The 18,783-nt window shown below is 47.0% G+C and overlaps 1 protein-coding gene, 1 long non-coding RNA gene and 1 other non-coding gene across 5 annotated transcripts in view; all 3 read left to right on the top strand.

Moving 5' to 3' along the window:
• Positions 1–18,783, top strand: part of CTNNA2 (catenin alpha 2) — a 944,841-nt gene that overhangs the window by 457,217 nt on the left and 468,841 nt on the right. The gene's annotated exons all lie outside the window — the stretch shown is intronic.
• On the top strand, positions 271–17,593 carry LOC116661670. Its single transcript, XR_004317599.1, has 3 exons — positions 271–502; positions 2,959–2,967; positions 17,583–17,593. It is a non-coding gene; the product is annotated as an uncharacterized LOC116661670 (long non-coding RNA).
• Positions 15,675–15,746, top strand: TRNAA-CGC. The gene has a single exon. It is a non-coding gene; the product is annotated as a tRNA-Ala (tRNA).

Genomic DNA, 18,783 nt, shown 5'->3' with positions numbered 1-18,783 from the left:
ATGTTCTGTATCCTGATTGCAGGGAGTTACAAAGGCGTGCAAGTTTTTCAGAACTTTTTGAATGTGCATTTAAAGTGAGTACAGTATATAATTCGCTAACATGGTATATGTTTTACGTTATATAGTATGTAAAATACACATTTCTATAGTATGTAAAATGATTTTAAAAAGTGAAGGGGAGAGATTTCAGTTGTCACACAGCAAAGCTGTCCAGGGACATAACTGCATTGCTGATGAATCTATTTAATGTTTACTGGGCACGTTTATTCCTTCGCTCTATCAATTATTTATCTGACCATTCATTAAGCGCTGATTGCATGCTAGGTCAAGCGTTGAGTACGTGGCCCACGGAGATCAAAGGCGACTGTAACCACAACACGTCTGCAGTTTTGACAACCAGACCAACGTGAAAATGATTGCCATGGAGGATTTCAACTGGGAGGGTCAGTGAAAGTTCCTGGCATGAGGTGATGTCTGATCTGAGTCCTTGGAAGGGAAGGGGGTGCAGATGCTCCAGGCGGAAGGAATAACATTTGCAAAGCCGCGGCAGGGGTGCCTCCTCGGTCTGACGTGAAGGATGTAGACGTGTGAGTGTGACCAGCAAGGGGCAGGGAAGAGGGCGCGGACCGTGTGGCGAAGGACTTCGGGTCTTTGTCCATTTTCTGTTTCATGTAAGTGAAGGACTTTAAGCAGAAGAATGGCCTGCCTCCATCATGCTGTGCGCCAGCCACGCTCGCCTCACTGTGGTGCACCGATCGAGGGGGTCGAGAATCGGCAGACGGGCCAGCTAGGGAGTCGCGAGAGCAGTCTGGTCAGGGCGGGTTCTTGCCTCGTGCAGGGAAGGATTCAAGAGGCAGGCATGGGCAAGCGAAAGCAGGTTTATCTGGGGGGGACGGACTCTCCGTCGTCAGCGTGGGGTCCACCTCACCCAGAAGGGAAAGCGAGTTAGCGGACACACACTCCGCAGGCAGAATGCAGGCCGTCTCACAAGGCGAGAGGGAGAGAGACCAAGAGGTGTGGGTGTGTTTAGTTTGAAGTAAAAGCAGTGAACCCTCCACAGGCACAGTGTGGGCCGTCTCAGAAGGTGAGAGCGAGCGACCGCGAGGTGTGGGGTGTCGGTTTCCACGGGCTCAGTCATCTCATAGTCTAATGAGCAGGAGGGTTAACCCGGCTACTCTGGGGAAGGGGCGGGAGACTGCCAGGAATGGGGTCCCCCAGTCCACCTTTTGACCTTTAATGGTCAGTCTGGGATCTGTCGTGGCGCCTGTGCGTGTCCCGTGAGGCTCAAGGTCTCCTGGAAGTCGAGTCTTCCGCCATCTTGGTTCTAGCCAGCCTGTCCTGTCCTCAGTGGCCGTGTCCTTCCTTCAGTGGCTGTGCCCTGTCCCCTCCCTCCTGTCTCAGTGGTAAGAGAGTGGGCCTGACCCCCTCCAACTCTTCATAATATCTTAACAAACGGCTTCCAGTTCCTTTTGGTTTTGCCAGTCAAAAGGTGTTGCCTTGTGATTTTGGTTTGGTTTTGTTTCTAGTGTGTGTTTAGTTTGGCCAAGGGCCCTTGGTGCTCCCCCTTCCCCCGGATGCTTTGTGAAGCACGTCCTATCCTGAGGCGTCTCCGTTCCTTTTTATCTTTTCTTAAACACAAACTAGGGGGAAGCCATGGTTTCCTTTGAGGTCTTGTAGGAAATATGAGTCCTGTTTGATTTTGCCTCTGAAAGGGTCACTGCCACTGGATGATTTCCCCCACTGACATGCTGAAACTAAGGCTCCGTGTCTGCCTCAAAAGGGCGTTTGCAACAGAAAGGGTACCTGCTCTCTAAATGACTCGTGTTTACTGGGTGTCTGCTCTGTGTCCCCGACTCTGGTGGGTCTGCCGACGGGCTTGCTGGGGGACCCAGCACCTCGCCCCAGCCCACCGTGCTCCTCACTGCAAGAGTGTTACTCTCTGGCACAAATGTTGTGGAGATACTCGGAAATATAGAAGGTGGTCTCTCCCCTCACCTGGCGTACAATTTTGACGGGAAGAAAAGTGGCAATCAAGGTGAGGTAAAATGGGAAAGGCAGTAAAAACGAGGGAGGGGGAGGTGGGTGGAGGATTAAAAGCGAGGGAGGGTGCTCCCCCAGGAGCAGGGAGCACACTGGTGTTGGCTGTTTCCTGCAGAGAAAAGTTCCCCCAGATGTCATGTGAACCCTTCCTGGGGGCCAGACACCCTGTGATGTGCTGGCAGTACTGGTGGGAGGAGAGCAGGCCCTGTCCCCAGGGTCTCCGGGAGGCAGGTCAGTCTGTGAAGCGGGGTCGTCCTTTCCATGTGTTATTACTGCTTTCTTCCTTCATCTTTGCAAAGACCCCTCTGCTCCGTGGAATCAGAGTTTGATTATAACAGTGACTTTTAGAAGAGTCCCACGTGTCACTGGGCCTTTATCATTGCACCATGTCAAGGGCCTTTCTCCCTCGTCCAGGTGAGCCTGGAGGTTCAGGTGCGGGGACCTGTTCACCCAGTGCTTCCAGGCCCCGTCTCCAGTGTGCTGAGCACAGAGACGCTGTGAAAGGAGGTGCTGAAACAAATCGATCTTGAATTTTACCTGGAGAGGCAAAATAAAATAAATAAATAAAATTATTAAAGTAACCTTTGAAAAGGAAAACAAAGTTGGGGGACTCATCCTACCTGACTTTAAAACTTACTGTGAAGTTGCAGTCGTCAAGATGGTGTGACGTTGGTGGAAGGAGAGACAACTGGGTCCGTGGGAAGGTACAGAGAACAGATAGGAAGGTTCCCACACACGTGGTCAAGTGATCTTCAACAAGGAGTCCAAACAATTCAATCGGGAAACTGCCCTGACCCTCACCGGACTCCATCCATGCACAAAAGTCAATTTGAGATGAATTATAACCCCAGACATAGACAGTAAACCTGCAAAATTCGTAGTTAGTTACTCCTGTGAAGTTAATGGTCAGTATTGGAGAAGAGCGTTGTGACACTGGGGCAAGCGAGGGTTTCTCAGGGACAACCCTGAGCGCGTGAACTTTAAAGGGTGTTTGGGCTTCCCCGCTTGGAGAAAGCTTGTGCTGGGACCCCTGAAGATGCACCTTTCATTGGGAGACCTGGGTCCGTGACTTACTTTCTGCTCCATCTATGCATAACATGCTAAACTCATAGGCGTGGCCCCGGGGAATTTTGTCTTAAAAGCAAGAACTGAATTGCGACATTGAAGACAAATCAGACACAGCCCTCCAGATATTTCTGGAGTCTAATCTTCAGTATCCATCAAGCTGTGTTATAATTAAAGTCTCTCGCATCAGGACACTGCAATTGAGTTGTGATACACACCGTCAGAGAGAAACACTCAGAGGCCACACCCCCTCCCACAAAAACGGGCCAGGCCAGCCGCGCTGCAATTACGTGGGACGTATTTTATACGTGTGGAACCAGTTATAGAAACGCCATCAGAGGAGGGAAGCAATAAAAACAGTACATTAATATTTTAAATGTTGGTTTAAAAAAAAAATAAGCGTGGCCGGGTGAGGAGCAAATGCTTAAAGAACTTCCCTCAAATAAAAGCGACATTCTCGGTTATATGACCCGCAGCAAATCGGCTTCAGCTGCGTTTTTATTTACCAATTTGTGTTTGGTGTTGCCACTTGGAGAGGCTCCCCTATTCCGGTTTATGGCAGCTTTTACATAAATTGCGAGGAGGATTGGGGTGTAAAACTGTCAGTTCCCGGCAGCTCATAAACTAATGAATTTAAATTTCAAATGGGGGGCTTTAAAACAGGCGGGGGCTGTTTTCCTTGTCTGATAGTATCTCCAGAGGTAAGTGGCGGTCTGTAAACGCTGGGGACGGCTCCCTTCAGCAACTTGTAAGAAGGAAATTCTCTCCCCTCCCTCCCTCTTTTCTTTCTCACTCTGTTCCTTTCCTGTAAAATATCAAACTCTGGTGAATTTCACCTTTGCAAAAGGCATGACATAAGTTGTTTTAAAAACTGATTTGAACCAGAGAGACTTTATTCACCCTCATCAATCTCTTCCCCACTCTCCCCGTTGTGTCGTGACTGCCACTCAGGTCTCTCCTCTGTTCTTCGTCCAGGTTTGTTACTCCTGTAAGGCAGACGGACACACAGACACACACACACACTCATGCACGCGCCCACCCACTTTTAAGAACCATCAGCGTAACCAAGCAACCTGTATAGAGGTACTTTCACTTGCTAAGGAAATAAGTAAGTTTGGATTTGAAAATCTATTAGGTCCTTGCTAGATTCAAAATCAACCAGCCTTACCAATAATGCTTAAGGAGGAAAAAAACCCCAAAACACTGACCAATCAAATACTGCCAATCTGATGGTCAGAGGAGCACATTGTCTCCCTCTCTCTCTCTCTTTTTTTTTTCCTCCCTCTGGAACTACTTGCTTCCCATTACTGTTCCTTCTGCAGTAACTAAAGGGTTGCAAAGAAATGCGAGAAACCAACTATATGAGGTTTCTTGTTTAGCCCGATGTCTGGTTTCCTTTGGATTCTATGTGATTTTATTGCTGTCTTGGTGTCTTGGGGACCTAGAGCTAGGAACTGAGGCATATTTCTCTTGAAGGTTCCAGGGGATGGTTGGTCCAAAGATTTAGTGTAAGTATCAAACCAGCTGATGCTGCTGTTCCAACCACGTTTCATTACCTGACGCCATTTTGTTCTCGTTCAGTTTTAGAGAATTAATGGGATTTCTTTTCTTTTTTTACAAGTAGTTCACAAAGTTTTTGGAGGTTCTGTTTTTTTATTTTGTGTTCGTTTAAGCAGTGTCCTAAGAGTGACGCTGAGGAGAGCCAGTCTTGGCTCCTTTGACCTTGTTTGCCCGCACAACGGGGCAGAGCTTACGGTATGCACTTCATATTGTTTTGCTCAAAGAACAAATAAATAAAACACAGCAAATCCCACCAAGGAATTTACACTCTTAAAAAAAAAATGCAAAGGATTTGCGAGGAAGGCCTTCTGACCTCTGTTTTCACAGCCCGGAGCCACTGCTTCTTACCTTCATGCTCCTGGGTCCGCTCTGGGCAGGTGAGGCCACTGGTCTGGTGACTCCAAATGAGATGGTCATCTGTTTGGATTAGGTTCATGAGTGTCTTACAATTCAGAATTCATAGATGCATTTTATTTTCTTCAAAACTGTTTCTATCTCCAAACAGGGGGAAAAGTTGGAGATTAAATGTTCCTTTATTAGATGAGCAGAGTCTTGTTTCTCTGCCAGGATCAAATCGTACTCTTACTTCTCGGCATCTTCTAGTTTAAAGTCCCTTTTAAGCAAGGGAGTTTCCACTGTGTCACCCGGGAGATAATACTTTCTAACCAGTAGCCTAATTGGATCATTTCTGGAACAGGATGTAGAGGGCTGTACCGGATTGCTCCCTGTGGTCTCTTGTGCTGAGAAGGTAACTGCCCGTGCTCCCCGTTTAATTGCATTATAATCATGACTGGGTTATCCCTGCCTAATGGGAAAGGGAGGAATGCCTTCTGTTTGAGGAAGTGATTTGACTTCTCCATCCCTGAAGAAATACCAGGTTTTAGCTCCTCTCTCTCCTTTTGATCTCATGCGGGAAATGCACTCAGAACTTGGCCATTTGAGACACAATTTGCTTTGGTTTTTCTAGACTTTTTTTAACATGGATAGACAAGGGCCGCACAGTCATTGACAAAATTTAATTTGATGTGTATCCTGCGGTCCTACCTGTAGCCATGTAAGTGGCCACTGGGAATTTTAAAGCTAGTTCCATCAGTACCAGTTTTGAAATTCCCAAGTCAGGATGCAGGCGTTCAGTGAATGCAACAGCCCTGTGACATCCTAGGGTCTGTTAACAGCCTCTGTAGGCTGCTTGGCCCCCAGGCTAGCAACCTGAGGACGGGTCTTAGTGGCTCTGGGTCACAGATGTGCACAGAAGAGAGACAGAACCAGTGGAATCTCTCTAGTTACCTGCAGCGTGTAGGGCCAGGCGGAAGCTGGGGCTGGGAAATCCCAGGTACCTGGAGCAGTTTGAACAGTTTGGGGGCGAGGGGAAGTCAGAGAGGCATGGACGAAGAAATGGTCCTTGAGTTCTCTCACCTTCCGTGAGGATGTTCTGGAACAGTCATTCCTGGGAGCTCTGCCAGAGTCGCCCGCCTTGCTAGGATGGGCTTGCCTCCCTCCAGGTGTAATTCACTGTGGTATCATTAGCGTCAGGGACCTCGCCTTTTCTCACTTCCCAGGTTATACCGGGCTTCTTGACCAAAATCTGTGCTGTATTTTTTCATGGCGGGTAAAAGGCAATATGTTTGTGAATTTTTAATATCCCTGTCAAGATCTTACAAGGAGAAATGACTCTGGGAGGAATATAAGGATGCTAGCAGTAGAATGGAAAGTGGATCATAATCTCAAAATAGTAAATGCGAGCTCAGTGGCTTTCCCACAGAGAGGTAATGTATCTCGGTGAGACAAGAGAGCACTTGGGGAAGAGGGTCTATTTGCAGCGTTCCAGCAGCTCCCTTCTCCTGCGCCAGCCCAATCTCCTGGGCTCCTCTTAAATCACATGTGTAAGTGCCTCTTCAGGTGGCCCCGCATTGCCACGGACAGGATGAAGCCCTCTTTCTTGGCCCCTAATCTATGCTCTGTAATGGGGTTTAGGAGCAAGCCAGACGGGAATGGCAGGAAATATGGAGAGGTAGACACAAGGAAATGGGAGAAATAAAATCACAGATGCGAAAAGCAGAAAGACACCAGAGCAGTCACCCGGCAGGAATACCACGCGGGCTGGAGCTGTGTGTGCGACGTCCCTGATAGATGTGTCCTGTGCGAGACGTTTCCATCGATCCGGGGCACACGCCGTGCTTTCTGTAGGCAGGGTGTTCCTTTGTGGGGGGAGATCCTGTTGTTATAAAGCCCTTTTTAAAAATTTTTAATTGACTCCAAATCACTCTTTGAGGAACGTCCGACACATTGGGTCTGGGTCATTATACATGACAGTCCTTTTCTAAGAACTGACACGCCCAACTGCAACTCACGTTGAATTTGCCAAAGACAACTTCAGGAGTCATAATGAGTGGTTATTACACCACTTACTGAATTAACTAAAGGGAGCAGGACTTCTAGCGCAACGATGCTTCTCATACACTCGAGTCAGCGTGGAGCAGGGCTGCATGGAGCGTGTCCGTTAACTGCTTCCGACACTTCCTCTCTGGCGTGGTTTATTTTGCATGCTCTTCGGTTGGCGGTTCCTGAGGCACTTATGTATATGGATGAAGCAGAGGAAACCATCAGGGGAAAAACTACCCGTACTTCACTTCCACCTGTGATGTTTTGGATGCAGGAATGAAGTTGAGGAAACAGGAGGCATAAGCAGCTCCTCAGCCGTGGTCCTCAGCTCAGTGCCCGACAGAAACGGGATTTCGAGGTGCCGTTCAGAAGAGCTGGGTCCCTGGAAGAAGCAGACAGAACTACCTGAGCGGTGGTGATAAATCCCAAGTCAAGTTAGAGAAGATTTTAATATCAGAAGGGGAGTTTAGTGCTTTTTCTGAGCAGGGAGAAGCCATCGGTCATTCCAGAAGTATTGGCAAGGACAGGCCAGGTTGGCCTGAGGTGACCAGCATCCTGCCCCGCATCTCAGCGTCTTGGTGCAACGACTGTTTTCTCATCATTCATCCTCCATAACGAACGTGGGTGGGCGGGGTCTCTGCTCATCATAGTCACTGAGGGGCCCGGGGTGGTCATGTGTCCTTCCTGACACATGGTTTCTAAAAGTCACGGGAGAAGGGCATGTGGCAGGTAACACGCAGGCTCCTAGAGCTTTGGCCTGAGGGTGGCAGATGTCTCTTCTAGTCACATTTCATTGGCCAAAGCAAGTCACGTTGCTGTTGCCATGCCAGACTGAAAAGGGGGCGACGGCATTCGATCTCACAAAGGGTGCAAAAAGCGAGCTGGGTCATTTCGGAACAGCTCTACTAATGTCCACTTCAGATCACGAGAGGAAAATGATGGCTTAAAAATTATGCCGGGGGTGGCACCCAGGAAACCTTCTTGAGTCCTGTATCATGGTTGACTTCTAAAGGCTGGGTGATTTTGAAAAGGCACAGTTTGCTTAAAAGTTTAGAGGGATTTACTGAAGACATCATGTCACTCCCCTCTTTTTTTTTTTTTTTTTGCATCTTGCTTGTGGCTCCTTTTTGAAGCTGTCACGTTTCACGTGTGTTGATGAATTACCTTGGAGACACGTGGAGAGAAGCCTCTTATGAAGAGGCGTGGGGCTTCCTCCTGGGGTCAGTTTTGCTCAGTATTTTTATTAATGACTTGGATTAAACAGGAAGAAAAAGAGAGGAGGTGGGAGAGGGGCAATGTTGACTGAATCTGCATGAGGCAAAGAGCCGGCAGAGGGTTGACGGAACGAGCAGAGAATTCAAGTGAGCCTTGGTGGGCGCAGGTAGACCTCCGGGGTAAACTTAAGAGAAAGAAATAGCTCTTTAAGTAGGTGTTTTTTTAAAATCACCTTTATGTGCAGGGGTTTGTGAATATCTGACTTGAAATCAATGATTTCAAATCTTTCCCAGAGCTTTTAACTTGTCGCAAGTGATGTAAGCCATTAATAGTATTGGCTATCTAAAAACGCACTATTCACTGGATCGATGACCGTGACCCAGATGCCCTGCTCTGGCATTTCTGAGCAGTCAAAAACATCTGTCCAATGAATGAATGAATTTAAAGAAAGGTAAGTGTTTCCTGGTTTTCCAAAAGTAACACCCACACACTGAGAAGGACCAAGTTCCCCCCTTTATAGGGAGTCCTAGGTTTGTTCTCCATAATCCAGAAGTGCATAGACACTCGTATTCCTATCTGTGCTGACTTGGACTCCTTCACAAAGTATAATGAGGAGTAGTAAGCATGCTAACGCGATGGCAAACCCGAGGGTCTTTAAAAGACCCAGTTAATGTGGTCCAGGCAGTTTTGGTTGGAGGCGTGACTGGACATCCGCGTGTGACGTGTGGAATCACCACTGGGAAAAAGGAATCTGACTGAGGAATCCAGCAACTGGGTTTGGTAGTGTCTCTACCATCTACCAGCCTTGAGACCCTGGACAGGTCATGACCCTCTAAGTTAAGACATTAACTTAACGTCAACCTACTTAGCTTGAGATTCTTCATCTGTGGGGAAAGGCTTGGAATGTACAGGTTGGGGTGCAGTTGCCCTGGCCACCTTAGGGAGGAAGCCAAGTGAAAGAATGTATGTAAAAGCTTTGGGTACATTGCAAAGTGTTTTATAAAGATGGTGACATTTTCCAAACGGCCTCAAGAAACTGATTTGGTTTTGCAACACAAACATACTCCTTGGTAGGCCAGGATTACCAGCGTGTCTATCAGAGACTTTTCAAAATAAATACAGTGACTCAAATGTATTTCCAGGTGATGCTCTGAGGATTACTAACAGAGCAGCCGTTAGAGCAGTCAGACCCACCGGCCGGTGCCCTAATCCTATTATGAGGCAGGCCAGACGCCCCTTACTTTGCCGTGTCAGCCTTCCTCCGGCGGATACCAACAACCGTTAGGCCCATTATAAAAGGCCCTCTGAACACTTGGGAAGTCATTTTTCACTGTGAGTCAGCAGTCGTAGCCCTGCAGACTCCCTTCAGGTTGTAAACAATTCTGTGGCTGGTTTACTACGTGCATCCTGAACCGAGTGCGGCAGTTACAAAACTGAAAACCTAAATGATGGAGGTACTGTGTGTTGCTCACGGTGCACAGAAAGTAAATGGGCAACACGTGGCAAACCGAATATTGTGTGCTGAGCAAACGGGCAGAGGAAGGGCGGCAGGGGTGAACTCTGCCCACTTCCAGTAAGAAATCCCATTTCAGGCCTGTTGCGAGGAAGCGGGGCTCAGCAGGCAGTGTTAACAGCATCGCACCCACAGCCAGCTGGGCAGCTTTGCATTGAGTTCCTGGGGGCTGTCTCTGTAGACGCAGGTCTGAGGCTCTCCGCTCTTCCTTCTGGTTGGAGGGCGCCCTCTCGGTGTGGGTAGGCTCCCTCCCACACGTGGGCTTCTCTCTGGAGTGATCAGAGTTGGCAACTGCAGGGGAAATGGAGGTGCTCTAAGGTAGCATTTTGCAAACATTAATGTGCATGTAAGTCACCTGGGAATCTTATTAAATTGTCGATTTTTTTTCAGTGGGTCTGGGCTGGGGCCCGACACCTGCACTTGTAACAGGCTCCACGGTGATTCCCAAATGGCTGGTTCCCAGCCCCCATCTGGAGTGGCAAAGGAACCCCCATAGTTTCAGTCCTGGCTAGAGGTACGAGGTTCTCTCTCTCTCTTTCTCTCTCCATAGCCATTCTGGCAACTGAAAAGAATTACTAGAGTTTTCAGAAGAGACAAAGGAATGGGTAGGAATCACTGCAGAGCCTGCTGGCCGCCCAGTTCTCCGGGGCGGTGGGCGACCATGTCTGAGACTTCTTTTCCACGGAAGGCCTCCGTCTCTTGGCTGTGGCTCTGCTGTCCCAGGAGCAGGAGAACTTTTAAACCACAGAAAGGACTGCTGAGTTCAGAGAAGCTCCCTGTTCAGACCGTCATCATCTTAGAAAAGAAGTAGAATTCCCAGTTTAAGCCAAAATTGACGTGCAGACCTGATAATAACGCTTGCCCTTTACTGAGCTTGCTCTGTCCTGTGTTTCATGGAAATCATCTTATTTAGTTCCTGTGTTAATCCTACAGCACAGATCCTGTAATTTCCATCCCTTACAGACAAGGACTCTAAGCTCGACGCCAAAGCCCAGTCTCTGATCCATCCTCGCGGTGATGGTCAGGCCAGCTTTTAACCTACGGGATGTTCTGTTTCTCCTTGATTATTTGCACAAGGACAGACGGGAGGATCAGCATATATTTGTGGAATTTGTGGGAGTAGAAATATTAAATCATCAAGTCTGTGCTGTATCGGTCTCAGTCCCTTTTGGCTGATAGAACAAAGCATTATAAACTAGGCATCTTATAAAAAAAAAAATAGGAATTTATAGCTCACTGTTCTTGGAACTTGGAAGTCCAAGAGCATGGCCCCAGCATGAGTGAGTTTGTATCCAGAACCTTCTTGCTTTATCTTCACTTGGTGGAAAGGGCTAGGGAGCCCTGAGGGACCTCTTTTATAAGATCCATGAGGGCTCTGCCCTCATGACTTAAGCACCTCCCATACAAGTTTTAGGATGATTTGTTCTAGTTCTGTGAAAAGTGTCCTGGGCAATTTGATAGGAATTGCATTAAATCTGTAGATTGCCTTGGGCAGTGTGACCATGTTAACAATGTTGATTCTTCTAATCCAAGAGCATGGGATGTCTTTCCATCTCTTTAAGTCATCTTAAATTTCCTTAATCAATGTCTTGTAGTTCTCTGTGTATGAGCCTTTCACCTCCTTGGTCAGATTCTCTCCTGAGTATTTTATTGTTGTGGCTGCAATTGTAAAAGGGATTGTTTCTTTATTCTCTTCTTCTGATATTTCATTGTTAGTGTAAATAAATGCAGCTGATTTCTGTATGTTGGTCTTGTATCCTGCTACCAGTGCTGAATTCTTTGATCAGCTCTAGTAGTCTCTGTGTGGAGCTTTTAGGGTTCTCTATATATAGTATCATGTCATCCGCGTATAGTGACAATTTTACCTCTTCTCTGCCAATTTGGATCCCTTTTCTTTCTTTCTTTGCCTGATTGCTGAGGCTAGGACTTCCAAAACTGTTGAATAGAAGCAGTGAGAGCGGGCATCCTTGTTTTGTTCCAGATTTCAGTGGGAAGGCGTTCAGTTTTTCACCGTTGAGTGTTATGCTGGCTGTGGCTTTGTCATAAATAGCTTTTATTATGTTGAGATATGTTCCCTCTATACTCATTTTGGTAAGAGTTTTACCATAAATGGGTGTTTTAAGCACCTCCCAGTGGCTCCACCTATTAATACCACCACCTTTAGGGGGTTAGGATTTCAACATATGAGCGTTGGGGAGACACAGATATTCAGACCATAGCAATATCTTTAAATGCAATCTGTTGCACTTGGAATAAATACAGCATAGTTTTTGTTTTGTTTTGTTTTTAAGAAAAAGGGCATAGCTAGGAGAGTGGATCTTGAAAATTCTCATCATAAGAAAAAAAAATTGTAACTGTGTGGTGATGGGTGTTAACTGGACTTCGTACACTTACCATCTTGCAATATATACAAATATTGAACCGTGATGTTGTACACCTGAAACCAATTTAGTGTTACGTCAGCTATACTTCAATTTATACAAGAGAGAGAGAGAAAGAAGAAAGGGTCCATTTGCCTCCAAAAGGTATTTTGGCTCTAATTTCGGTTTTGTTTTACATCAGGAACAGGGTTACTTGCACATAGATGCTCAGTTGGTATTTATTCAACCGTGGGAGAAAATAAAGAACGACTAGAGAGAGAAGTAGTGGAGGAAAGCGAGACCTGTCATTCAGATCATCCTAAGAGGACAGCGAGACCCAAACATGTTGGAGGGATCCTGAAGGGTTGCCTGCCTTACACAGCTGTCAGCTGAGGCCCTAAACAGCTGTCTGTCTCCGGTTAGTGTTCTTCTCGCTTTGGGCAGAGTTTCTGTGCACACGAGACCCCCCAGCCCCGCTTGGAGACTGACAACGGACACTAGCACACTGAAGATCCGAAGAGCTGAAGCCGTGAAAAGCCCACCCCGATCTGACCATGGAAACACTCTTCCTTGGAAGACCCCGTACCAGCCCCAGGAGGCCTGGGAATTGCTCTGTAGGGAACGCTTTTAAGGAGTTGGCACTTTCCCTCTGCTTAGCTGGCTTTTCCAAACTTGGCTTTCCTAGTAGAGGAATCCTGTAAATTCAAGGACTTCACAGTTTGGGCCAGTTCTTAAATTTTCTTCCCTAGGAATTGTAGGAGCAGAAGTGGAAAGCTGGTCTGAACAGGAAGGGCTGGCCCACCAGAGACAGCCTGTTTCTCACTCACACGGAGCCAAGAAAGGAGATTCTGACGAAGCCAGCACCTGGCCAGAGGCCGTCGGGGATCGGCCTCTCAGTCCCCGCCCCGGTGCTCTGCCCGCATCCCAGCAGCCAGCTTTGTTTTCCGTGGGGTCCTTTGCCTTTTGACCTGCCTGCTGACCTCAGTGTCCCCAGCTGTCCTTTTCTTGCTTTCACCAGGAAACGCCCCTGCACAGGCACTTTTCATTTTAAGGATTCCATTTCTCTCAACCACAAAAGAAATAATAAAATTTTTAAAAAGTTAGAAATTCCTCTCCAAGTGCCCAGATCTTTAGTTGCTGGCTCCATTTTGTAGTGAAAGCAACATTCGGCCTCCACTCATTGCTTTTTTTAAATTTTTTTTTTTTCAACTGAAGTACAGTCAGTTACAGTGTGTCAGTTTCTGGTGCACAGCACAGTGTCCCCGTCATGCACACACACACACACATACTCGTCAGCTGTTGCTTTTATTATGAGTGTGCTGTCAATAAGCAACCACCCCACTGTCTTCTTTTCCTTTTTCTTCATCAGACCTTGCTTTAGGGAAGATCTTAGGGACACTTTCTTCGAAATCTTGACCTTCCCAGCCAGGAGCTACGAACTTCACCAGATGAACAAAAGAGCGCTTTTTTGTCCAGTGAGATCTCTGGGGTCCTCCAAACTGGGGGACTTTCATTTCCCTGGGTCTCTGCTTTATCCCGTAATGAAGCCCTCAGACGTTATCTGTCACCCAGGCAGAGGGTTAAAACTATAAAACATTGTCGATCTGTAGGGAGGGACCTCTGGGGCGTCCTCAAGAGAGGTTTGTCAAATTGTAACTTAGAGGTTAAAGTGTAGAGATGGCAGTGACCATGGTGGGGGAAGAAGGGAAGTTCTCTGTGTTGGGAGTGTGTGCATTCTGCTGGTCGAACACACACTCAGTCCGCGTGCCTGTGTGTGTTTGCATGTGCTCAGCGTGTTGCTGTGTAGGCTGTTTGGCCTAGCAGAGAGGAGTCAGCTGCACAGAGAATCCACCTTGCCCTGCCTCCCCTACCCCGGCCGCCGTCAAAGGAGCGTAGCGCGAGGATCACAGGGGGTCTGGGACTGAACAAGTCGGAAGCACTGCCTCTGGCGGGTGCCTTTGGTAATAACTTGAAAGCTTGCTGTCGTGAATCTGTTCTGAGATCCAGGGCACGATGGCTCTTGTGAAGTGCGTAGCATGGGGCTCTCTGGGCTTTTGAAATTGATTGCAGCTGCGTGTTCAGTGCTTGAACCTAATCCTATGCGGTGTCTGTGTGTGTGTGAGGATAAGCTCAACGTTGTTATAAAACAAGTTTATGTAAGAATCCTCTTTGTTATTGTCAGGGATATGCAAAGATAGCATTGACAGCGCTCTGAGGCCGAAAATACCCGTGCGTAGGATGGATGCTTCCTCGACATGAATACAGTAGAGGTAATCCAAACATCAGATAATCAGGTGACCTTTTAAGGTCTTTTCCAGAGCTGAGATCCAGCTTGTATTTGCAACTGTCTCCTTGAGGTCGTCTTTCTGGACTGCTTTATGCTGGATTCCCCAGGATAAGATGAGTAGGGTATCAGTAATGGTCAAGGGAAGAATTACCTGCAGAAATTTTTTAAAATGGAAAATGTTGCTTTGTTTTCAAGGTGGGGTCTTATTTTGTGTCCTCACGGAGCTGAGGAATTGTTTTAACATAATGAGTGGCAGAGAGGCCTAATCTCATCCAAACTTCAGCAAGTCACTTCAAAGGTTTGATTAAACATACTTATAATAATGAGATTCAGAGCTTTTGGAATTCCAGCAGTTTTTTTTTTTTTTTTTTTGGAAGATTCAGCACCTAATAAAGTAAAATAAATTGCAGGCCTCCTGGTCAGTGCAGTAAGCACTTACGTAGCTTGGAGCTTCAGTTTATCAATAGGACTGGTTACGGTTCTGGTTAGACTTGTTTTCTGGCTTTCTTTGAAGGTTTAAGGGCTACTGTCCACCGACACTGTCACATTTAGTCACAGGCTATTATGAAAAGAAATAATTATTTTTCCAAGGTCTGCAGGCAGGACTGGATGCTTGTGTGGGAAAAGTAGCAGGCACGATGGTTTGTGGCCTACCCTCTCTTGTCAGAAACACTCAGATGTGTGAGGCAGAGAGAGGTTGCAAAAATGATTGGAGAACCTGGTGATCGCTGCAGGGATTTGGGCAAGAATCAGCATGCCTCTCCTTGTCAACAGTCTGGGCTAAATCAGGCCAGAACTGGACACCTGGGAGGGTGCTGGGACAGGGTCCTGGGGAGCAAGCCAGGCTGGGGAGGGGGGTTATGCCAGGCACATTAGAGGGAGATGCCAGAGGAGCAGTAAGAACGGCTTAGCCTACACCAGCTGGAAGCAAGGGGGAAGAGCAGAGAAGGAGCTGAGGGCGGCAGATGTCTGGGACAGTAGAAAGATGGAGAACAGACTACTTTGAGATCTAGGGGTTTGAGATGTGCCCGATGGGCACCATAAGAGACTGGCCTGGTGGAGCAGAAGCAGTCAGCTGATTTAAAGAAGCATGGATGGACAATCCAGGAGCATATCCAGACCAGTTGTTGCAAGACTTCAGCACAAGATTCTCCGGCCAGCGCAACTGTTGTTCTGAGTTGAACGTTTGTTACAAGAACGCACCCAACATACGTTATCATATAATGGATTAGAAATACCCCAGTGTTGGGGGGAAGGTATAGCTCAGTGGTAGAGCACATGCCTCGCATGCATGAGGTCCTGGGTTCAATCCCCAGTACCTCCATTAAATAAATAAACCTAATTAACCCCTCCCCCCCAATTTTTTAAAAACCCAGCGTTTGTTAACTTAATTTTCCTTTTTTAAAATCAGTGAAGAAGTTCTTGGTGCTCAGAAATGTGTCTGACTTGTTTTTGTGTCTCTACCAACCACCATGAATCCTCATTAGCAATAGATGTGTGTGCGTGTGTGTGCGCGTGCGTGTGAATTGTGTTCTACCCTGCATCTGGACTGACTCCCCTACTGCCTGCAATCCCCTTTAGTGGAGTTCCTCCAGTCGCTTCTCCCTCAGGCTCCTGGTCCCTGGAAACAATTAGGCAGTGGTTTCTTAGAATCCAGCAAGTTCTGCCCTCACAGGTCTGCAAAGGGGCAAATAAATAGTTGCATTGGAAATACTTGTTGGAGGAAAGAACTTGCATTCCTCATCAGCACCAAGCGTAAGAGACAGCGCCCCCTGTTGTGAGTAGCAGGTAGAAACAACAATCTGAATTCAGTAGAATGAAATTAGGCGTCCACCCATCGCCCCAGTCTCCTCATCCCCAGGATCCTGAAGCTTTCACGTGTTGTTTGACTTGAGGGAGGGGTTTAGGGTCCCAGGTGGGTTGTCTTTAGAGATGAACTGCTTAAGGTGAGAAACTGGCACTGACAGTCCCTGTTCGGTGACGTGAAGAAAGAACTGGTAAGAGCTCTGTTTCATTTCAACATACATTCATTCATTCATTCATTTTTTTATTATTTTTAAGTTTTTAAAATTTTATTATTTATTTTATTTTGTTTCGTTTTATTTTACTTTATTTTATTTTATTTTATTTTATTTTATTTTTCACCAGGGAAGACTGTGCCTCCCACCCCACTAACCCTTCCTGGAATCCAGGACCATCGCCATGGTTACAGACTGCTCCATCAGTAGTCCAGGGGACCACTCCTTACTGGTCTAGCTGACGTCAAGGTCTCTCACTGAGCAGACTGCATCTTCTGCTCTGGCTCCTCTGGTCAGGACAACTGCTGTCCCATCCTGAGATTCTCCTGGAGGGGACAAGATTAATTTAGAGGTTTTAAAGGACAGGCAACAAGAGCCAGAGGACCTATTTTTAAAATTAAATCTTCATTGAATTATGCGCATCTATATTTTATAAACCCTGATTTAAAACACTAACATCAGAGATAAGAAAAGTGCCTGTGTTACTTGTTATCCTTGAAGGAGTTGTTTGGAGGATTATGGTTGTCAGAAACCATAGGTTCACTCAGGAAGAAATTCTAAGCTGAGATCGTTTTCTTTTTCTACCAGTTTACTATTTACTAGCTGACTTGGACGTTACACAAAAAGCTAGTGAGATCTTGGATTGCATTGATCAGAGCAAGGGAACAGAAGGCCCTCTGCCTGCCTAGACCCAGTAAAGGAATGCTGCAGTCCCTGGAGCGTGTGCACCTTAAAGGAAGAGACTGATCACCCGGGAGGTTATAGGAAGACAGCGAGCAACGTTTCTGCAGAAAAATCAGCTGACAGCCTGATGGGGGTTCCCTAGTAACTGACTGTTTTTCTCTTGCTGCCTTTAGAGTTTCCTCTCTACCTTCCACTTTGGCCGTATTAGTTATAATACGTCTTGATGCAGGTCTGTTTAGGTTCATCTTGTTTGGGACCCTCTGTGCTTCTTCTGCCTCGGTATCTGTTTTCACCTTTAGATTTGGGAAATTTTTAGCCATAATTTCTTCAAATGTGTTTTCAATCCCCTTTTCTCTTTCTTCTCCTTCTGGAAGGAGATCTTAAAAACAAACAAACAAGAAAAACCAAAACAGTGGGGCACAAATGAACTTATTTACAAGACAGAAACAGACTCACAGATGTAGGGAAAAAACAACTCAGGGCTACCAGGGAGCCGACCGCAGCGGGTGGGAGGGATAAATCAGGAGTCTGGAAAAAGAAAAGAAGAAAGTGAGCGAAGGTGAGAGGTGGTTAGAAATCGTCTCCTGTGAGAAACAGTTGAAGCAATAGTTGAATTCATCCTGGAGATGAGTTTACTTGAGAGAACTGCGTTACCCTTGAACATTTACGAGACCGGCATGTGCACGAGTGAGGAAATATATGGGATCTCAGAGAGGAGAACTCCCACTGTGGTGTACGGTAATGAGCACAGATTTCAGATCAGTTTAAAGAACTTTCAGCAGAGTCATTCAGACTTCGTTTACTGGTGCCTCCACTGCAGTAACAGTTGCCAAGCTTAAGTTGGATGTAAACCTGCTTAGTCGAACTATGGGGACCACCTGCGTCTGAAGCATAGAGCTGGCCAGAGGGAAGGCACATATTCAGATTCCTGGGCCCAACCCTAGACCTACTGAATCAGTCTCAGGGCTTGTGGCCCTTGAATCTGCATTTTGAATAGGTTTTACTGATGTCGCTCAAGTTTTCAGACACGCCGTAGCTCAAACCCATCCTGAGTCTGACCAGCAGGTCTTTTGACAAATGCTGCCTTCATCCCTGGTTGAAGAACTGAGACGCTGGTTTCTAGAGTCTACATTCTTCACCAGTAGTTTCAAGGCCCTGAATTTGACAATCCTGCCTGTCTCAGCTTCAGCTTTTCTCTCCAGTCGCCGTTTCAGGAGCCCTCCAGGTCTCAGTGTCTTCATGGCTTCAGGCGCTCCCCGGCGGCTGTTTTCCCCTTTCATCACAAATCCTAACATCGTTACAGTCAGTACCATAGCACGACTCTTTTGCACAGTTTATGTTTCCCTGTCACTTACGCATTTGGGTCTTCTCTCCCCAGCAGGTAAGAAGGGGGTCTGAGGCCCTCGGCATGGTGCCCTGGCCAAGGAGTTCCGGGGTGTGGTGCTTCAAGGGGCAGTTTAGGTCATTTAGGTCAACTCGCCATCTGAGGCTTGAATCTCCTGCACCGAGTGGCTCAGCAGAGCCCAGCATCCCCAGCACCCCTGCTGGGAACTTACAGCCTTCCGGGCACACCTGCTCCACATCCCATCTTTGGGCAAGTTCGACTTCTTCATTACTTGGGGTGAATATCATTCCCTCTCTAACTTCTATTTGTCAGCT

Source organism: Camelus ferus, chromosome 36, assembly GCF_009834535.1.
Source record: "Camelus ferus isolate YT-003-E chromosome 36, BCGSAC_Cfer_1.0, whole genome shotgun sequence".
In the NCBI taxonomy this organism is placed as follows: domain Eukaryota; kingdom Metazoa; phylum Chordata; class Mammalia; order Artiodactyla; family Camelidae; genus Camelus; species Camelus ferus.
The sequence above is the reverse complement of the archived record's forward strand: the minus strand, read 5'-3'. Positions and strand labels throughout refer to the sequence as shown.